Here is a 21,850-nt window from a genome sequence, read left to right as displayed (position 1 = left end):
ACCGGAACTATCAATCCGTAGTGCATCAATCATTCAACGCTGGAACAAGGAAATTAGGTGAGTATGGTGTAAAAATAAAGAATCAATTGCCCGCCTGAAAGAAAAAAGAGAAAAGAAAGAATGATTAGCCAGAATAAATGTTATAACAAGCTCCTAAGGTGCACAATCTCAGAGGATTATTTTCCATGTACATTACATCACGTATCATTTTTTATATCAATCCATGGACTATTTCTGAATATAATGCATATTAATCAACTGATAGCTAGGATTAAAATGACATATGAATAAATCAAAAAATAGAAAATAGTATAAAAACAACCATGCTTGACATAAGTCTCTGGGTCAGGAATTTAATATCCGTTAGTTTTAATTTTGAAGGGAAAGGCAGATTTAGAAGAAACCTGTCAGATTAAAGTCCCTATTCAAGCCCTTAGGTTCGAGGCTCTGTAAAAAGTGAATCCAAAACGCCTCTTTTTGTAACAATCTTCTATTTAAGTTACCCCCTCTACGGTTCGGAGTAATCTGTTCTAAAACCAAGAATCGTAATTGTGCTATTGAATGTCCTGCCTCATGAAAATGATGGGGAATCGGAAGGTGACGCTTCCCGCAACGAATATCAGATTTGTGGTGTGAAATACGATCTTTTATCGCCTGCATCGTTTCACCCATATAAACTTTGCCACAAGGGCATTTTATTGCATAGATCACTTGTTTAGAGTCACAAGTAAAAAATCCTTGAATAGGGATATCCGTACCTGTCAATGGGTGTGAAATCTTAGGACCTTTTAACACATTGGCACACTGTGCACATCGTAAACACGGAAAAGTCCCTTTCCGTGGTGTTTGCAAAAAAGTCTGTCGTGCGATGTTAGACGGTGAACCGATATCTGCCCTTATAATTTTATTCTTTAAATTACTTGGCCGTCTAAAACAAGGTAAAAACGGTGCTTGAAATTCTGGTATCCCCGGAAAGCTATCCTGTAATATGTGCCAATGTTTCCGAATCTTGTTGTGGAGTTTATACATAAAAGGATGAAACGTATGAACCAGAGGAATCCTCTCAGATGCTCCTAAACTCCTATCTCGGTTTCCATCAATACGACATTGGCGCAATATACGACGTGGATAGCCTCTTTGTAAGAATTTATTTTCCATCTCATCCAGGCGCTGTGAACATAAAGTTGAATCACTTACAATTCTACGTACCCTTTCAAACTGGGAACGGGGGATCGACTTTTTGATCGCTTTAGGGTGACAACTCTGATAAAGTAAAAGATTGTTACGATCCGTATCCTTCACGTAAAGATCTACCATTAGTGTTCCATCAGACTTTTGAATAACCTTAGTGTCCAAAAAATTAATCTCTGTACAATCATAATTTAATGTGAAAGATAATTCTGGCCAAACTGAATTAATCTGGTCAAGGAACATATATAAAGTCTCACATGGACCCCTCCACAGACAGAACACGTCATCAATGTATCTACGCCATAATATACAATGAGACTGATATAATTCATTACTGTATACAAATTCGGACTCAAAAGTGGACATGAAGCAATTTGCATAGGGTGGGGCCACATTGGACCCCATTGCCGAGCCCTGAATCTGAACGTAAAAAGTGTCCTCAAAAATAAAAAAATTTTCTGTCAAAACTAATTTAAGTAAATCCAATAGAAAAGAAATCACTTTCCGATCTATTTGCGAATTAATGAGAAGTTGTTCTGTTGCTCTTAAACCCTTAACGTGTTGGATGGAAGTATACAAATTATTTACATCCAATGTTACCAAGAGCGTATTTTCTGGTAGATTGCCTAATTCACGAATAATTTTTAGGAAGGCCCCCGTATCCAACAAAAAAGCAGGTGTTTTTTTAATAAGGGGTGTTAGTACTTTCTCCAGTAAAATTGACAATGGTGATAGAATAGAATCAGTTGATGCTACTATCGGCCTCCCTGGAGGTTTTTTTAAATTCTTATGAATTTTAGGCAATATATAAAAAACCGGAATTATTGGATACTCATTTGTCAAGAATTCTTTAGTCTTTTTGTCTATAATCTGCGCTGATAAAGCTTCCTCCAGTACTAAAGCGATTTTATTCCTGATTGCTGAGGTCGGATTATTAGTGAGAGGCAAATATACCTCTCTATTTCCCAAATGAGATAAAATCTCATATCGATAAAAAGAATAATCCATAATGACTATTGCTCCCCCTTTATCAGCCGCCTTTATGACTATATCTTTGTCACTCATAAGGGATTTAAGAGCTACACGTTCGGCTTGTTGTAGATTTGATCTCAAAGTGAATTCCCCTTTAACAATCTGTTTAGAGAAATTCAAAACCTCTCTATCAATTAGAGTAATAAATGTCTCTACAGGTGCACTGTTTTTTGGAGGGGAGAAATTACTACGTAATCTTAAACCCAGATCTTTCAGATTAATAGGTGTTGTCTGGGCCACCACGGCCTGTGTAGTAGTGGGTAATGGTTCACCAAAGTACGCTTTTAGTCGTAAATTTCTATAGAATCTTTCTAAATCAATATTTAACTGAAAAGAATTAAACTTATATGTCGGACAAAACGATAAACCCTTTTCTAACAGCCGTAGCTGTGATGTATCAAGAGATTTCTTTGATATATTTATGACCAAGTTCGACTCATTACCTGGGATCTGGTATTCATAGTGTGACGATTTATTTCTGAAGCATTGGCCACCCCTCCTCGTCCTTTTCGAGTATTGTACCTCCGACCTGCACCTAAAAAAGAACGACTGTAATCCGTGCGTTCGTTGTCTGAACTCGATGCTGACGAGCCATCTGTGTATCTGTAGTTTCGGTAATTCGGACGATAGGAGGAATTTTGCCATTTGTAGACTCTTTTCTGTAGATAATCCTGGGTATCTCTTATGAACTTCTGTCGTTTACGTTTCTCCGTTTCTTTCTTAAAACTGTCCACTACTCAAGTATATACGGTATTACTCCTTTAGAAATCTCGTTAAACCTAAAATATGGATGTTAAAAAATATTTTTTTTATATACAGTATATAAAATTTTAGTTACTACTACTATCTCAGAATCTCTCAACTGGCACCAATTCAATTCTCTAACCATACCCTGAATCATAGAGGCTGCAGGCAAAGGGAATTCATGAAGCCAATGATCTTATATAAGAATAAACGGGTATTTTTTTTAAACTTCATGGATTTCTAATAGCATCACTTTTATGCAAGTGGTCTATGACCATTAAACTGGTATTCCCATCTCCAAGATACTATTCCAATATGTAGTTGGTCTAATAATAATAATATTAACAACTACCTCCAATTAGAAAAGTTGTATAGTTCTTCTGATTCACTATGTCTCTTTCTTCATGTGCAGTGCATTGCAGTAGCTTAGGTAGCCATGGTTATGACCACTACTAACTAAGTAAATAACTGTCATTATATGAGTGGTCATAACCATGTATACCTAAGCTACTGCAGTGCCCTGCACATGGGGTAAGCAGCATAGCAAATCATAACTCAAAGAAACAGGCCAGAGTGTTTATGGGCTTTGTGGGCTATTACCGCCGGTTTATCCCTAACTGCGCCATGATACCCATCGCTCTGATGGACCTCCTTAAAGGGACTAAGTTGGCTATGGCTAAGTGTCTCCAGAAGCTGAGATAGCCTTTCAAGAACTGAAAGCAACCCCTTTGTAAACAGCCAGTGCTAGTGGCACCGGATTTCTCTAAGGAGTTTGTGATACAGATGGATGCGTCAGATGTCGGGCTGGGCGCTGTCTTATCAAAAGAGGTGAATGGGGAAGAGCACCCCATAATGTATCTAAGTCAGAAGTTGTCATCTTGCGAGAACATAGTAACATAGTAACATAGTTAGTAAGGCCGAAAAAAGACATTTGTCCATCCAGTTCAGCCTATATTCCATCATAATAAATCCCCAGATCTACGTCCATCTACAGAACCTAATAATTGTATGATACAATATTGTTCTGCTCCAGGAAGACATCCAGGCCTCTCTTGAACCCCTCGACTGAGTTCGCCATCACCACCTCCTCAGGCAAGCAATTCCAGATTCTCACTGCCCTAACAGTAAAGAATCCTCTTCTATGTTGGAGGAAAAACCTTCTCTCCTCCAGACGCAAAGAATGCCCCCTTGTGCCCGTTACCTTCCATGGTATAAACAGATCCTCAGCGAGATATTTGTATTGTCCCCTTATATACTTATACATGGTTATTAGATCGCCCCTCAGTCGTCTTTTTTCTAGACTAAATAATCCTAATTTCACTAATCTATCTGGGTATTGTAGTTCTCCCATCCCCTTTATTAATTTTGTTGCCCTCCTTTGTACTCTCTCTAGTTCTATTATATCCTTCCTGAGCACCGGTGCCCAAAACTGGACACAGTACTCCATGTGCGGTCTAACTAGGGATTTGTACAGAGGCAGTATAATGCTCTCATCATGTGTATCCAGACCTCTTTTAATGCACCCCATGATCCTGTTTGCCTTGGCAGCTGCTGCCTGGCACTGGCTGCTCCAGGTAAGTTTATCATTAACTAGGATCCCCAAGTCCTTCTCCCTGTCAGATTTACCCAGTGGTTTCCCGTTCAGTGTGTAATGGTGATATTGATTCCTTCTTCCCATGTGTATAACCTTACATTTATCATTGTTAAACCTCATCTGCCACCTTTCAGCCCAAGTTTCCAACTTATCCAGATCCATCTGTAGCAGAATACTATCTTCTCTTGTATTAACTGCTTTACATAGTTTTGTGTCATCTGCAAATATCAATATTTTACTGTGTAAACCTTCTACCAGATCATTAATGAATATGTTGAAGAGAACAGGCCCCAATACCGACCCCTGCGGTACCCCACTGGTCACAGCGACCCAGTTAGATACTATACCATTTATAACCACCCTCTGCTTTCTATCACTAAGCCAGTTACTAACCCATTTACACACATTTTCCCCCAGACCAAGCATTCTCATTTTGTGTACCAACCTCTTGTGCGGCACGGTATCAAACGCTTTGGAAAAATCGAGATATACCACGTCCAATGACTCACTGTGGTCCAGCCTATAGCTTACCTCTTCATAAAAACTGATTAGATTGGTTTGACAGGAGCGATTTCTCATAAACCCATGCTGATATGGAGTTAAACAGTTATTCTCATTGAGATAATCCAGAATAACATCCTTCAGAAACCCTTCAAATATTTTACCAACAGTAGAGGTTAGACTTACTGGCCTATAATTTCCAGGTTCACTTTTAGAGCCCTTTTTGAATATTGGCACCACATTTGCTATGCGCCAGTCCTGCAGAACAGACCCCGTCGCTATAGAGTCCCTAAAAATAAGAAATAATGGTTTATCTATTACATTACTTAGTTCTCTTAGAGAAGAATTGCTTCGTAGTGGAGTAAGGAATGTTTGGCAATCAAGTGGGCATTGAACACTCTAAGATACTTCCTCTTAGGCAGGAAACCTATTCTTATTTGCGCCGTTGACTCAGCACTACTTGCACTGATAACTCTGACACAATTGTACTGGGTGTGCCCTTGTTGGTTAAGCAAAATCCAACTGTGGATTGGCAATCCAAAGAGATTGTAAAGTGGGGAGATTACTGTCGTGGTAACTGACTAAACGTTCCCCCTTCTGTGGTATCTACAGGGTCCTTACTGGCATTTTTGTCTGACTTGGAGGACCTTGTCTTAATTTTGCAGAAGGGGGTAGGCATCGCAGCTTTGAAGACTGACCTGGAGCTTAAGGTGTTTTAGGCTCAGGGGGACATCCTTGCCTCCTGCCCTTCGAGGAGGCTATTTGTGCCGTCTAAATTCTGCTGAAAAGAAATTGGAGAATTTCATGATTCTGCACTTGCTGGCCACCCAGGTGGTAAGGCAACTGCGAACCTTCTTGCTCATCATTTTTGGTGGCCGGGGTTGCATCGTGATGAGGCTGAACAAGTGTCTACCTACAATGTTTGCGCAGGTTCTAAAGTACCGAATACCTGTCCATTTGTTCCTGTTTCGCCACTACCTGTTCCAAACAAGGTTAGGGGAGACAGGTATAAACATGTGACTGTCAGTAAACGCGTGCCAGGTCTGGACCTGTATGTGAATGACTTAGTTTGGTTGTGTACCAGGAATTTCAGGTTGATGGTTCCTTCCTGAAAGATAGGACCTAGATTCATTGGTCCCTATAAGATAACCGCCGTCATTGGTCCAGCAGCGTTTTGTCTTGCACTACCTCAGGCTCAGGTTTTTCACAGGTCTTTGCTCAAGACATAGGTGGAACTCCTTGAGGCCTCAACACTACTGCCTCCGCGAATAATGGTTGATGTAACCTGAAGTTTCAAATTTCGAGGATTGTAGGATCTCGCCTCCGACGTCATTCCTTGCAATATTTGGTGCATTGGAGGGGTTATGGTCCAGAGGAAAGGATGTGGGTTTCTGCATCAGAGGTGAATGCCCCCAGGCTGGTTCCACATCTCTTATCCTGAGAAACCTGGTTTTGACTGTCCAGAGGCCACTCGTAGAGGGAGGTACTGTCATGGATGTGTCAGAGGCTGCAGACCGTTACACTGCATCTGTCTGCGGAAAGTCTCAATAGTCTTCTTTGCAAACGAAGTGGCCACTCCCCCAGTGCTAATGGTCACACCTGGACCTGAGTGTTAATATACTTCCTGCTTGCTGCAGGCAAGTAAGGGTGATATTTCCATTTGCCTTTCCCTGTTGAGGAGCTTTAGCAGTCGGCTATCATACTTTTTGGAGTTTGGAGGATGTTGGTGTTTCTTTCTGAGTCTTCTCAAGCTAAGTATTCCCTTGTTTCATTTGTCTATCCCAGTTGTCTTTAGCGGTAGTGAGGATTGACTAGCACCCATCCTGTCCTCTGTTATGGACTGGTAATTTAGGAGCGACATGCGACTAGCTCTGGGCAGGTGGTAACTATACAGACTGCAGTTCCTGATCTTAACACGACACTAGCAGTAGCCGTGGAATGTTCCTGTCACTCCCTGGACATCTCGTCACAGCCGGAGAACTAGCTACCCCTAAAGGTAGAAAACGGAAAGCTATCTTGCCTCAGAGAAAATCCCCAAAGGATAGGACAGCCCCCCCACAAATATTGGCTGTGAGAGGAGAAGGAAATGACATACGTAGTATGAAACAAGATTTTACCAAAGGAGGCCAATTCTAGCTTGATAGACAGTAAGGAAAGAAACACTGTGCGGTCAGTAATAAAAACTAGAAAAAGTCCACCACAGAGATATGCAAAAATCTCCACACCTGACTAAAGGTGTGGAGGGCAAAATCTGCAGCCCAGAGCTTCCAGCTTAGCTAAATAGATCCATACTGATAAGCTGGACAAATGAGCAAACATAGAATGTGCTGAACAATAAGTCCACAACAAGTGGACTGCAAAAGGACAAGCAAGGACTTATCTTTGCTGAACGAGTCAGAGTGTCAGGGAAATCCAAGAGCCGTGCCTCCAGGCAGGAACAATTGGCAACTGGCATTGACTGAGGGATAAAGCCAGACTAATATAGCCGAGCAGAAAGAAGATCAATGGACGCAGCTGCTGATGCTAAATCCAAGAAGCAGCTATACCACTCAAAACCACAGGAGGGAGCCCAAGAGCGGAATTCACAACAGTACCCCCCCTTGAGGAGGGGTCACCAAACCCTCACCAGAGCCCCCAGGCCGATCAGGACGAGCCAAGTGAAAAGCATGAACCAAATCGGCGGCATGGACATCGGAGGCAACCACCCAAGAATTATCCTCCTGGCCATAACCCTTCCACTTGACAAGATACTGAAGCCTCCGTGTTATGATCCTGGTGGTAAGGAACACATGAACTGACCTGATGGGTAAACCAAAAATAAGGACAAGCTCTGGGAATGTGGGAACTTTACTGACCGCAATCCTGATCCTATCAAAACACAATATAGGCAGCCGTGGAGCGTTCCTAACTCGGCCTAGACGCCTCGTTCACAGCCTGAGAAACTAGCTACCCCTAGAGAGAAACAAAGCCTCACTTGCCTCAGAGAAATTTTCCCCAAAGTGTAAGAAGCCCCCCACAAATAATAACGGTGAGTTTAAGGGGAAAACACAAACATAGAAATGAAAATAGGTTTTAGCAAATGAGGCCCGCTAATAACTAAATAGTCAGAAGATAGCAAGGAATCTGTGCGGTCAGTATAAAATACTACAAAAGTATCCACGCAGAGAATACAAAAAGACCCCCACACCGACTCACGATGTGAGGGGCGCAACTCCGCACCCCAGAGCTTCCAGCTAGCAATCAAATAGCATATAAGCAAGCTGGACTGAACTCATAACATACTGAGAAACATTTTCAAATAGCAATGAGCAAAAATGGACTAGCATGAACTTAGCTTATCCACGAGGAGACAGGTCACAAGGGAAGTCCCAAAGAGATCTGAACCAGTACTGAATACAACGACAGCAGGCAACAAGTAAAGGTCCAGATGGATTTAAATAGGCAGCAAGCCTAGCAGGAAACGAGGCAGCTGGGGTCCAGCTACAGACCAGCCGTAACACTAAAAGCCACCAGAGGGAGCCCATGAACAGAACTCACAAAGTACCACTCATGACCACAGGAGGGAGCCCGAGAACGGAATTCACAACACCTCCGCCTTGAAAAACAAGAATCCAAAATTTTTTCAACCACATATTCCAACTCCCCCTCAACCAACACCGGGGCAGGAGGATCCACAGAGGGAACCACAGGTACCACATACAGTATCTCCGCAACAACAATCTATGGAAAACATTGTGGACGGCAAAAGAGGCTGGAAGGGCCAAACGAAAAGACACTGGATTGATAATCTCAGAAATCTTATAAGGACCAATAAACTGAGGCTTGAACTTAGGGGAAGAAACCTTCATAGTAACATGACGAGAAGATAACCAGACTAAATCCCCCACACGAAGCTGAGGACCAACACACCGACCGCGGTTAGCAAAACGCTGAGCCTTTTCCTGAGACAACGTCAAATTGTCAATCAGAAGGCTCAACCTGCCCTGAAGAAAAACGAGGATGGAAACCAAAATTACAAAAAAAGGTGAAACCAAAGTAGCCGAACTGGCCCGATTATTAAGGGCAAACTCGGCCAACGGCAAGAAAGCCACCCAATCATCCTGATCAGCAGACACAAAGCATCTCAAATAGGTTTCCAAGGTTTGATTAGTTCGCTCAGTTTGGCCATTTGTCTGAGGATGGAAAAAGACAAATTAATGCCCATCCTGGCACAAAAGGACCGCCAAAACCTGGAAACAAACTGGGAACCTCTGTCAGACACAATATTCTCCGGAATGCCATGCAAATGAACCAAATGCTGAAAAAACAATGGAACCAAATCAGAGGAGGAAGGCAATTTAGGCAAAGGTACCAAATGGACCATCTTAGAGAACCGGTCACAAACCATCCAGATAACAGACATCCTCTGAGACACAGGAAGATCCGAAATAAAATCCACGGAAATATGCGTCCAGGGCCTCTCAGGGACAGGCAAAGGCAAAAGCAACCCACTAGCGCGGGAACAGCAAGGCTTAGCCCGGGCACAGGTCCCACAGGACTGCACAAAAGAACGCACATCCCGCGACAAGGAAGGCCACCAAAAGGACCTAGCAACCAAATCCCTGGTACCAAAAATCCCAGGATGACCGGCCAACAAAGAACAATGGACCTCAGAAATTACCTTACTTGTCCATCTATCAGGAACAAACAGCTTCCCCGCAGGACAGCGGTCAGGTTTATCAGCCTGAAATTCCTGAAGCACCCGCCGTAAATCAGGGGAGATAGCAGAAAGAATCACCCCTTCCCTAAGAATGCCAACCGGCTCAAGAACTCCAGGAGAATCAGGCAAAAAACTCCTAGAGAGGGCATCTGCCTTAACATTCTTAGATCCCGGAAGATATGAGACCACAAAATCAAAACGGGAGAAAAACAGGGACCATCGAGCCTGTCTAGGGTTCAGCCGCTTGGCCGACTCAAGGTAAATCAGATTCTTATGATCGGTCAAGACCACAACGCGATGCTTGGCTCCCTCAAGCCAATGTCGCCACTCCTCAAATGCCCACTTCATCGCCAACAACTCCCGATTGCCGACATCATAATTGCATTCCGCAGGCGAAAACTTTCGGGAAAAGAAGACACATGGTTTCATCAAGGAACCATCAGAGTTCCTCTGTGACAAAACGGCCCCTGCCCCAATCTCAGAAGCGTCAACCTCAACCTGAAAAGGAAGAGACACAACAGGCTGACGCAAGAACGGGGCAGAAGTAAATCGGCGCTTAAGCTCCTGAAAGGCCTCCAGAGCCTCAGAGGACCAATTTGCCACATTAGCGCCCTTCTTCGTCAAATCGGTCAGGGGCTTAACCACACTAGCGAAGTTGGCAATGAAACGGCGATAAAAATTAGCAAAGCCCAAAAATTTCTGAAGGCTCTTCACAGATGTGGGTTGAACCCAGTCATGAATGGCTTGGAACTTAACAGGATCCATTTCTATAGACGAAGGAGAAAAAATAAACCCCAAAAAAGAGACCTTCTGGACCCCAAATAGGCACTTAGGCCCCTTCACAAATAGAGCATTATCACGAAGGATCTGGAATACCATCTTGACCTGCCTCACGTGAGACCGAAAGGCATCACCAGGTATTCAAAGTGGCCTTCGGGCGTATTAAATGCAGTTTTCCATTCGTCACCCTGTTTAATACGAACAAGATTATACGCCCCTCGAAGGTCAATCTTGGTAAACCAACTAGCCCCCTTAATCCGAGCAAACAAATCAGAGAGCAAAGGTAAAGGGTATTGGGTGATCTTATTAAGAAGGCGATAATCAATACAAGGTCTCAAGGAGCCATCCTTCTTGGCAACAAAAAAGAATCCTGCTCCCAATGGTGACGAAGATGGCCGAATATGCCCCTTCTCTAAAGACTCTTTAACATAGCTCCACATAGCGGCATGCTCTGGCACAGACAGATTGAAGAGTCGGCCCTTAGGGAACTTACAGCCAGGAACCAAGTCGATAGCACAATTACAGTCCCTATGAGGAGGAAGGGAACTGGACTTGGGCTCATCGAATACATCCTGGAAATCTGACAAAAATTCAGGAACATCAGAAGAGGGGGAAGAGGAAATTGACATTAAAGGAACGTCACTATGTACCCCTTGACAACCCCAACTAGTCACAGACATCGATTTCCAATCCAACACTGGATTGTGTACTTGTAACCATGGAAAACCCAGTACAACAACATCATGTAAATTATGCAACACCAGAAAACGCCAATCTTCCTGATGTGCTGGAGCCATGCACATAGTCAGCTGAGTCCAATACTGAGGTTTATTCTTGGCCAACGGTGTAGCATCAATACCCCTCAAAGGAATAGAGCTCTGCAAAGGCTGCAAAGAAAAACCACAGCGCCTGGCGAAATCTAAGTCCATCAAGTTCAGGGCAGCGCCTGAATCCACAAATGCCATGACAGAGAAAGATGACAATGAGCAAATCAGGGTCACAGACAGGAGAAACTTAGGCTGTACAGTACTAATGGAAACAGATCTAGCGACCCTCTTAATACGCTTAGGGCAATCAGAAATAGTATGAGCAGAATCACCACAGTAAAAACACAGCCCATTCTGACGTCTGTATCCCCTCTGTTCCGCTCTAGTTAGAATCCTATCACATTGCATAGGCTCAGGACTCTGTTCAGAGGACGCTGCCATATGGTGCACCACTTTGCGCTCGCGCAGGCGCCGATCAATCTGAATGGCTAGGGACATAGATTCGCTCAAACCAACAGGCGTGGGGAACCCCACCATAACATCTTTAAGGGCTTCTGAAAGACCCTTTCTGAAAATTGCTGCCAGAGCATCCTCATTCCATTTAGTGAGCACAGACCATTTTCTAAATTTCTGATAGTACAATTCTGCCGCTTCCTGACCCTGACACAGGGCCAAAAGTGTTTTCTCAGCATGCTCCACAGAGTTAGGTTCGTCATACAATAATCCGAGCGATTGAAAAAATGCATCTACATTAAGCAATGCCGGATCCCCTGACTCAAGGGAGAATGCCCAGTCCTGACGGTCACCACACAGCAGAGAAATAACTATTTTAACTTGCTGAGTGGGGTCATCAGAGGAACGGGGTTTCAGAGCAAAAAACAATTTGCAGTTATTCTTAAAGTTCAAAAACTTAGATCTATCCCCGTAAAACAAATCTGGAGTAGGAATTCTAGGCTCTAAGGCTGGAGTCTGAACAACATAATCTTGGATACTCTGAACTCTTGCAGCAAGCTGATCCACACGAGAAAACAAACCCTGAACATCCATGTCCGCGCCCAAATCCACCCAGAGATTAAGAGGAAGGAAAAAGACAAAAGAGACTAAAGAAAATAAAAATGGCTCAGAACTCTTTTTCTTTTCCTTCTTTTGAGATGCATTCAACTCATTTTTGGCCAGTTGCACTGTTATGGACTGGTAATTTAGGAGCGACATGCGACTAGCTCTGGGCAGGTGGTAACTATACAGACCGCAGTTCCTGATCTTAACACGACACTAGCACTCCCCCTTCCCTAGTGTTTGGTTCCCCTTCCCCTTATCCTTTTGTGTTGCACTTTGTCTGTCCTATACTGTGTGTGACAAATACTCTTCTTAGTGCCCTACACATTAATAATGCGCATGATTGTACCCCTTAAAAAGTAATTATGACCCCTATATTCTCTATAAAAATTAAACATGCCAGATGGAAAATAATTAATGCCAATGTGTGCAGCCTAGAAGGCAACAATGCATACCTTATAGGAGTTGTGTACTACAAGCACTGGAACATAGAAAAGATGCGGCAGCACTCACCAGTCTTGGAGTGGTCTTAAGTCCTTTATTGAAACATGCTTAAAACAACATCTTCACGGCTCGGAGGTGTGTAGATGAACAGGAGGTGTGCAGGGATAGACAACGGCCGTTTCACGCTAGCGGCAGCACTTCCACAGGTCAATGGTGCTGGGAAGTGACGTCAGCTGGACGTACAATCACGTCTGTCCATTTGGCCATATCCCTTAGAGCCGTCCTCTCTAGATCAAATTATGAGGTGCCTGCTTATACACCAAAGCTTCTATATCCCTCAAAACCAGGGTCTCAAATAGATCAACCGTATTCCCAGGGGAAGTAAGAGGCATATACGTGGAGGGAACCCCCCAGTAAAAGGGGCAGGGGTACTGGACACTATCTCACTCCCAGGAGCAGTCAAATTGTTTAGACTCAACAGCAGGGCAGCGTCTCCCTGAATGTCAGCTAGCACCTCCCCAGTCGAGCCTGCCAAAAAACCTAATGGTCCTATGCTGCACGGTCGTTCCCCTTCTAATACAGTGATATTGGTAGGACTGGAGAGGAAGGCCTTATAAAGATGGATCTTTCTCACTGCCTTAAATAAGTCAATCTGGATTTCAGAGAAGTCAAATTTATCGGGTATACAATAATTCAAGCCTTTAGACAAAAGGGTCAGCTGTGCCGGTTCTAAGACACGATCCGTAAGATTGATCACATAGTTCTCAGGCGGCAACCGCTCTACCGTCTCTGTCTCCAAGAGACATTCTTCCTCTTGCGTCCCCAACCGGTGACATGACCTCTGCCTCCCCCTTCGAGTTCTTCTCCTAAAGGGAGTGCGGCGGTTGCTGAAACCTCAGATGTTGGACTTTCCATTAGGTCCGTATTGGTAACCGCCCCTTCACTGAGACTCGAATCTGACTCGGTGGTTAAATAGTCTTTTCGGCGATGTTGGTTGCATCTCTTAAACTTACGTTTCTTCTCTGGTTTCCCCCCATAGGAATGTGATGGGTGATTATCCTTGTGAGACTTTTGCCATGTAAAAATCTGTCCTGAGTCATAATTGTTCTTATCTCGGATAACCTTATCCCGCTTCCTTTGTTTGATCTCAGCCTGGATCGGGATTAGTTTGTTATCCATTTTTTTATTTAAAGTTGCCCATTGATTTTCAGTAAGTCTGCTTTTTAATTCAGACTGTGTTTTAAGAATTTCGGCATTAACTGTCTCATAATTCTGTATATTGGATTTTAACACCAACTGAAGCAGGTCCTGGGAACACTTCAACATGATCCCTTCCCATTCTGATTTAAAGGTCACATCACTGCTAAAATGAGATATCTCTTTCCAAACTCTGAGTCCTCTTGGGACACGACCATTCTCCACATAGGATTGAAGAGAGTTATTGGTCCAAAACAACCTGATTTCCCTTTCGGACAGGTTCATACTGTAAGTTTATACTCCAAGGACTTCGTACTCAGCATGTGTACCTCATCCACCTGCTCACACTCCTTACAATAATTAGCCACATCCTCCTGGCCGGCTTGTAGACTCACTCGCACTGAAGCAGTGTCAGGATCCATATTGCCGCAGTACAATCAACACTGCGTATTGCAATTTAAAACACCACTGCCTCGGTCACCAGCGTGCTCGCTCATAAAAGCTGTGCATATAGTCCAAAGTAAGAAAAAAGAAGAGCAGCACAGCTGTAAACCTGAGGCCGGCCGTAGCCTATGTGTGGTGTAATGGAGAGCCTGACCACATGACAGGGGTGCTCGCATGAAGAAAAAACGATGAAATGGAACAAGCACTGGAACATAGAAAAGATGCTGCAGCACTCACCAGTCTTGGAGTGGTCTTAAGTCCTTTATTGAAACATGCTTAAAACAACATCTTCACGGCTCGGGGGGGTGTAGATGAACAGGAGGTGTGCAGGGATAGACAACGGCCGTTTTGCACTAACGGCAGCGCTTCCACGGGTCAATGGTGCTGGGAAGTGACGCTAACAAAAATAATACGATGGGGATGTCCTTCACGTCTGTGTTCGGTGATTCTAGTTTGGAGTTCCTAGATGTGTTGGTGGCTGTTCAGGAAGGAGAGGTTTGTACAACTATCTATCGCAAACCGACTGCCACTAACTCGGTCTTACATTTTAATAGCTTCCATCCCATACACACTAAGCGGTCTTTACCGTACAGCCAGCTATTAAGAACACGAAGAGTGAACAATACATGGAGAGGTTTTGAGCAACAGTCTGATGAACTATGCCAGAGACTCCAAGATAGGGGTTATCCAGATGCTTTGTTACGGACAGCGGTCGATCGTGTTAAGAAATATCCCCAGGGGAATGTGAGTAGGGTGGACGCAGCAACAGGACAGCGTTTTGCCTTCTGTTTCCGATATGGTCTGATGGACCAGGAAATACTAGCCTCTATCAGGAGGCATTGGCATGTGTTGGAGAGGGATAAGGATCTATCAGAGAGGGTGGCCGGAGGGCCACTGATCTCCAATAGGCGTAGCACACATATTAGGGACATTCTGGTCTGTAATCGCACGTTAAAACCAAGAACGACTTGGTTAGAGCAAGTGGTTCCCAAAGGTAACTATCGTTGCGGGCACTGTCATTTTTGTAAATATCATGTCACTGGGCAGGTGATACAGGTGGGTCCCATTAGACATACTGTCCAACAATTCATCTCATGTAAAACTGATCACGTAGTCTACACAGTTTTCTGCCCTTGCAGAAGATTTTATGTGGGCAAGACTATACATCACCTATATATGTACGTTTTAGGGAACACTTCAGGTCTATTCAGACAGGAAAAGGTGTACCTAGACTTATCGGTCATATTAGGGATGTGCACGAGGGTAATCTGGAGGTTCTCACATTCGCGGGAGTTGAAAGGGTCGCCTTACCAGCACAGGGTGCGGATCTACATAACCTACTATTGAGACAGGAGGCCAGGTGGATTATGCGCACACAGGCGACAGGTCCGGCTGGCCTGAATGACAGAATTGATATGTCTGTTTTCTATGATCCCCTGGTGTGGGTACGTTATGTATCTGCTTTTATTTCTTATGTATGCGATTAGCTATGTTCCCCTCTCCTCTGTGTATGACTATAAAAATCCCGTTTCCCTATTTCTGATGGTTGGGAGATTACGTATTAGACATGCTGCTTTTTTAGAGATTGATATTAGTCAGATCCATATAAATACTTTTTGGACCATATTCCTGGTAGACGCCTGCGCTGACTTTGGTCTTGATAAAATACAGTGGACCTACACCAGCAGATGACATGGCTCCCCAAACTATCACTGATTGTGGAAACTTCACACTAGACCTCAAGCAGCTTGGAGTGTGAGCCTCTCCACTCTTCCTCCAGACTCTGGGACCTTGATTTCCAAATGAAATGCAAAATTTTCTTTCATCTGAAAACAACACCTTGGACCACTGAGCAGCAGTCCAGTTCTTTTTCTCCTTGTCCCAGGTAAGATGCTTTTGGCATTGCCTATTGGTCATGAGTGGCTTGACACAATAAATGTGACACTTGTAGCCCATGTCCTGTATACATCTGTGTGTGGTGGCTCTTGAAGCAATGACTTCAGCAGCAGTATACTCTATGTGAATCTCCCCCGAATTGTTGAATGGCCTTTTCTTAACAACCTTTCAAGGCTGCGGTCATCTCAGTTGCTTGTGCACCTTTTTCTATCACACTTTTTCTTTCCCCTAAGTTTTCCATTAATATGCTTGGATACAGAAGTCTGTGAACAGCTAGCTTCTTTAGCAATGACCTTTTCTGGCTTACCCTACTTGTGGAGTGTGTCAATGACTGCCTTCTGGACATCTGTCAAGTCAGCAGTAGTGTTGAGCATTCCGATACCGCAAGTATCGGGTATCAGCCGATATTTGCGGTATCGGAATTCCGATACCGAGATCCGATACTTTTGTGATATCGGGAATCGGTATCGGGATCGATATTAATGTGTAAAATAAAGAATAAAAATAAAAAATATTAATATACTCACCTCTCCGACGCAGCCTGGACCTTACCGATGTAACCGGCAGCTTCCGTTCCTAAGAATGAGCGCTTGAAAGACCTTAGATGACATCGCGGCTTGTGATTGGTCGCGTGGCGGTCACGTGACTTTCTTTATTTTACACATTAATATCGATCCCAGGGCCTGAAGGAAAGTTTCCTCTCCTTCAGACCCTGGGAACCATACAGGATACCTTCCGTTACTTGGTGTCCCATTGACTTGTATTGGTATCGGGTATCGGTATCGGCGATATCCAATACTTTTCGGGTATCGGCCGATACTATCCGATATCGATACTTTCAAGTATCGGACGGTATCGCTCAACACTAGTCAGCAGTCTTCACCATGATTGAGAAGCTTACTGGAACAGACTAAGGGACCTTTTTAAATGCTTAGGAAGCCTTGGCAGATATTTTTTGTTAATTATTCTAATTTACTGAGATAATGACTATTTTGTTTTCATTGGCTGTAAGCCATAATCATCAACACTAACAGAAATAAACACTTGAAATAGATCACTCTGTTTGCAATGACTCTATATAATATATGAGTTTTACTGTTTGTATTGAAGAACTGGAATTAATAAATTTTTTGATGATATTCTAATTTTGTGAGGAGCACCTGTATATAGCCACACACACATATATATTTTACATAGTCTCCTTTTTATGTATATTACCGTCCCTTATTACACAATGCCCTCTCTAGTTATGCACAGCTCTGTCCCTTACATGTCGGATTTTATAGAGCCCTGTTCTTTATTGCATATCCTCCTCTCTCTCAGCATCTCACTGGTCATCTGGTAAGATGCTGCCCCATCAGAAATCATTTTATATTCTAACAAGAGAGGGAACTATGTAATAAAAGAGGGCGCTGTGAATAACATAAATAACAAGAATACGCTATGTAAGAGACAGTGCTGTACATAACAGCAGGACTATATAATAAGTGACAAATGGTAGAGACGTGTGCACAGCTGGTGAAGGTGCAAAGGTAGGTTCCCACACCTTACAGTATACTAAAGAAAAACCTTGCACTCAACTTAAAGCTCTTTGTGAATTTTATTGTAGTACTATTAAACGTTTCGGTCCTATACACCGGACCTTCCTCAGTAACGTACTGCGTGAGGAGTTAAGTGGAGAGACAGTCAGAGTCTCTGGGCACACTAAGTAGCAACGTCTGTGATGTAGGCTGGCAGGGATTAAGATCCACTTAAGATAGAAAGGGAGATAAGGTGCCGCATGTAGACGCGGAATCCTCCAGCCTACATCACAGACGTTGCTACTTAGTGTGCCCAGAGACTCTGACTGTCTCTCCACTTAACTCCTCACGCAGTACGTTACTGAGGAAGGTCCGGTGTATAGGACCGAAACGTTTAATAGTACTACAATAAAATTCACAAAGAGCTTTAAGTTGAGTGCAAGGTTTTTCTTTAGTATATAATAAGTGACGGCATCAAATATAACAAGAGAGAATGGTACGTAGTAGGGGATGGTGTGATACTTAATAAAAGGAAACTATGTAACTAAGGATGGCACTATACATAATAAGTGAATATACTATATACTAAGGTACTGTGCTATACATAATAAGTGGGTACACTATACACTAAAGGCCCCGTCTCACTTAGCGATTTACCAACGATCACGACCAGCGATATGACCTGGCCGTGATCGTTGGTAAGTCGCTGTGTGGTCGCTGGGGAGCTGTCACACAGACCGCTCTCCCCAGCGACCAACGATCAGGGGAACGAGTTCGGCATCGTTGAAACTGTCTTCAACGATGCCGAAGTCCCCCTGCAGCACCCGGGTAACCAGGGTAAACATCGGGTTACTAAGCGCAGGGCCGCGCTTAGTAACCCGATGTTTACCCTGGTTACCAAAAAAAACAAACAGTACATACTCGCCTTTCGGTGTCCAGGTCCCTTGCCGTCTGCTTCCTGCTCTGACTGACTGAGCCGCCGTACACTGAGAGCAGAGCGCAGCGGTGACGTCACTGCTGTGCTCTCACTTCTCACTGTACGGCCGGCAGTCAGTGAGAGCAGGAAGCAGACGCCAAGGGACCTGACGGACATCAGAAGGCGAGTATGTATTGTTTTTTTTTTTTTACATTTACGCTGGTAACCAGGGTAAACATCGGGTTACTAAGCGCGGCCCTGCGCTTAGTAACCCGATGTTTACCCTGGTTACCAGTGAAGACATCGCTGGATCGGTGTCACACACACCGATTCAGCAATGTCAGCGGGGCCTCAACGACCAAAAAAAGGTCCAGGCCATTCCGACACGACCAGCGATCTCGCAGCAGGGGCCTGATCGCTGGTACGTGTCACACATAGCGAGATCGCTATGGAGGTCGCTGTTGCGTCACAAAACTTGTGACTCAGCAGCGATCTCGCTAGCGATCTCGCTATGTGAGACGGGGCCTTAAGGGAGTGTGCTATACATAATAAGGCTACATTCCTGTATTTGTGTGCAGTGTCGGTGTGCTGCCCGCTTTTACAGGCTCATTGAGCATGTCCTATGCTGATCCTCAAAATGGAATCTGAACAGGACATTCTTTGACCCTCACGGATCTCATTCTCAGATCCATGATTTTCAAGGATGTGTGAATGGAGCTATAAAACTCTACGAGTCAGTGTGCCATCTGAAAATAAAATCTGGAAGCACATGTCACATGAATGCGAGTATGTGGCCTAAGGGGTTTCACAGATAACATTATTACACAGAACAGAAAGATATTTAAATCCAGACACAGCGGTAGGCTGATGTCTCGTTTAATAACTGCAATTTTCTGCTTTTTTATCTCCATCTGGTCATACCTTGATGTCAATATCTCCCAGCCACAACTCATCTTGTCCTGATGATCATCGCAGCCCTCAAAATAACAAGGTTACATACATTGTATACATACTGTACGTGTGTCTCCCCTTGAATCCAGATATGTACCCCATCATTAATAATATACAGTAATAAGCAGCATTGTTCCCTCCATTAACTATAATCTCCACCACCCAATAATATAAATTATTCAGCCTGTGACTCTTCCCAATTAACTGTAAGGCTATGTGCACACGGAAAACATGCAAGGTTTTACAGTACAAGCAAAATGAATGAGATTCCTGATGTCTCATGCACATTTGTATTGCCAAGTTTTTAACACTAAGGTTTGGATGCAGCTTTAAAGAAGGCTACTACTTGCAATATAATATTATATTGTATACAGCAAAGGTAGTGGTAAGAATAAAATATAACTTTTAATAATCCATTTTTAAAAATAAATGAAAAATGGAAGCTATTCTGGTGGGTTATTGTGGGGTAGTGGGATGTTTTTTCTCCTCCCACCTCAGGACAACCAGGACCATTTCATAAGTTTGGAACAGAGCCTGGGCAGACCTATGAACACAATCGGGTGAGATTGTTCCATTCATTTATATTTAATTTCATGATTAATTCTATGCATGAGATGAAAATCGGTATATCAACCAGATTTAGAGTGAATATTGGCTCAATAACGTCTTTATGTTGTCTGATGTTATACACTGTATACCTCTACATTGCTTGGATATTGCACTGTAGCAGTGACAGCTACAAAGGGCATTAATAATATCATCCTCTGTTGATACATGAATAAGTTGATCTTTCTATATAGGACTATAGGACATAAGTATGTACTCTGAAAGGATTCCTTTATGATTGATGTTTAGGTTTCCGTAGTGTACAGGGTGGGCCATTTATATGGATACACCTAAATAAAATGGGAATGGTTGGTGATATCAACTTCCTGTTTGTGGCACATTAGTTTATGGGAGGGTCCGCCATGGTCACCACCCATCTTGAGTTTTTCCCCTCCCATATACTAATGTACCACAAACAGGAAGTTGATATCACCAACCATTCCCATTTTATTTAGGTGTATCCATATAAATGGCCCACTCTGTAGATTAAAATAAGGGGGCCAGTTATTTTCTCCCATCCTACACATAATCTAAGTCCTATTATCCCATTTTTTTATGTCTACATGACTGTTTGTCACTATATTGAGACTAAGGGTCTTATTTTTAAAAAAGGATTATTAAAAGTTATATTTTAATCTTATCACTACCTTGTTGTGCACTATATTGGGATTGGTAGTTCCACTTCGTTTTCTACTTCCGATATAACGCAATTTTATTTCAAAGTGCAAAATTAAAGGAATAGTATGATTGTGTACACTTTTGTATATTTTAATATACAAAGGTTAAGTACATATAAAGATTAAGTTCTTATACTCACATCATCTCCAAGGAGCTTTTAAACATCATCCGTCTGGAATGTCAGGGAAGCATGCACCAAGAGAGAGAACCCCTGGAAAATTCACAACACTGCATGAGCATCCCCTCTTATGCAGGTATCACAACACTGTACACATATAAGTACAGGCACTCAACTTTCCGCGTCTGTTTTAGTCATGTATCTCTGGCCTTACAGGGGTTAGACCAAATGTATATAGTGATTTACATTGTGTAACTCTGGTTTCAGCCTCGCCCTCTAGTGGCCAGCTTTCAGGATAAGGTCAATCAGAGATACCAGGCAAACATCAGACAATGAGCAATAAACCCATAGACTATAAAAACTCCCAAGTATTAGATAAGTCCGTAACAGATGGAGGTTAAATAAACCTCCATGTTTTCAAATAGCAAACAAAAAACAGAAAAATATAGAACTATTTGTGAGATAAAAGCTTTCAGACAATAAGTAAACAGTTCTCAAGATTGTGTCACTATGAACATTGTCTGTAAATGTACAGTATGACCAGCAATGCTGCTCCGTCATGGTCTGAATGCATTCTGTATATTTCAATATGGACTCAATATATCCAATTTTATGTTCACACTACAATCCACCCTTGGCTATTTTGAGCCATACATTATTTATACAAGGTACCATACCCTAAGAGGACAGTTTTAGCAGATGATTGACATAAAGAT

At 43.0% G+C, this 21,850-nt stretch overlaps 1 long non-coding RNA gene across 1 annotated transcript in view; it reads right to left on the bottom strand.

The window, feature by feature from the left end:
* Window positions 1-21,227, bottom strand: part of LOC143794019 (uncharacterized) — a 100,384-nt gene extending 79,157 nt beyond the window's left edge. The window contains exons 1-2 of the long non-coding RNA XR_013220384.1: window positions 21,156-21,227; window positions 19,703-19,758 (exon numbers count right to left, since the gene is read on the bottom strand). This is a non-coding gene — a long non-coding RNA (uncharacterized LOC143794019). The remainder of the gene's footprint in view (window positions 1-19,702; window positions 19,759-21,155) is intronic.
* Between the last annotated feature and the right edge of the window lie 623 nt (window positions 21,228-21,850).

The sequence above is a fragment of the Ranitomeya variabilis genome, chromosome 1 (assembly GCF_051348905.1).
Source record: "Ranitomeya variabilis isolate aRanVar5 chromosome 1, aRanVar5.hap1, whole genome shotgun sequence".
Lineage (NCBI taxonomy): Eukaryota > Metazoa > Chordata > Amphibia > Anura > Dendrobatidae > Ranitomeya > Ranitomeya variabilis.
This window is presented reverse-complemented; position numbering and strand designations above follow the sequence as displayed.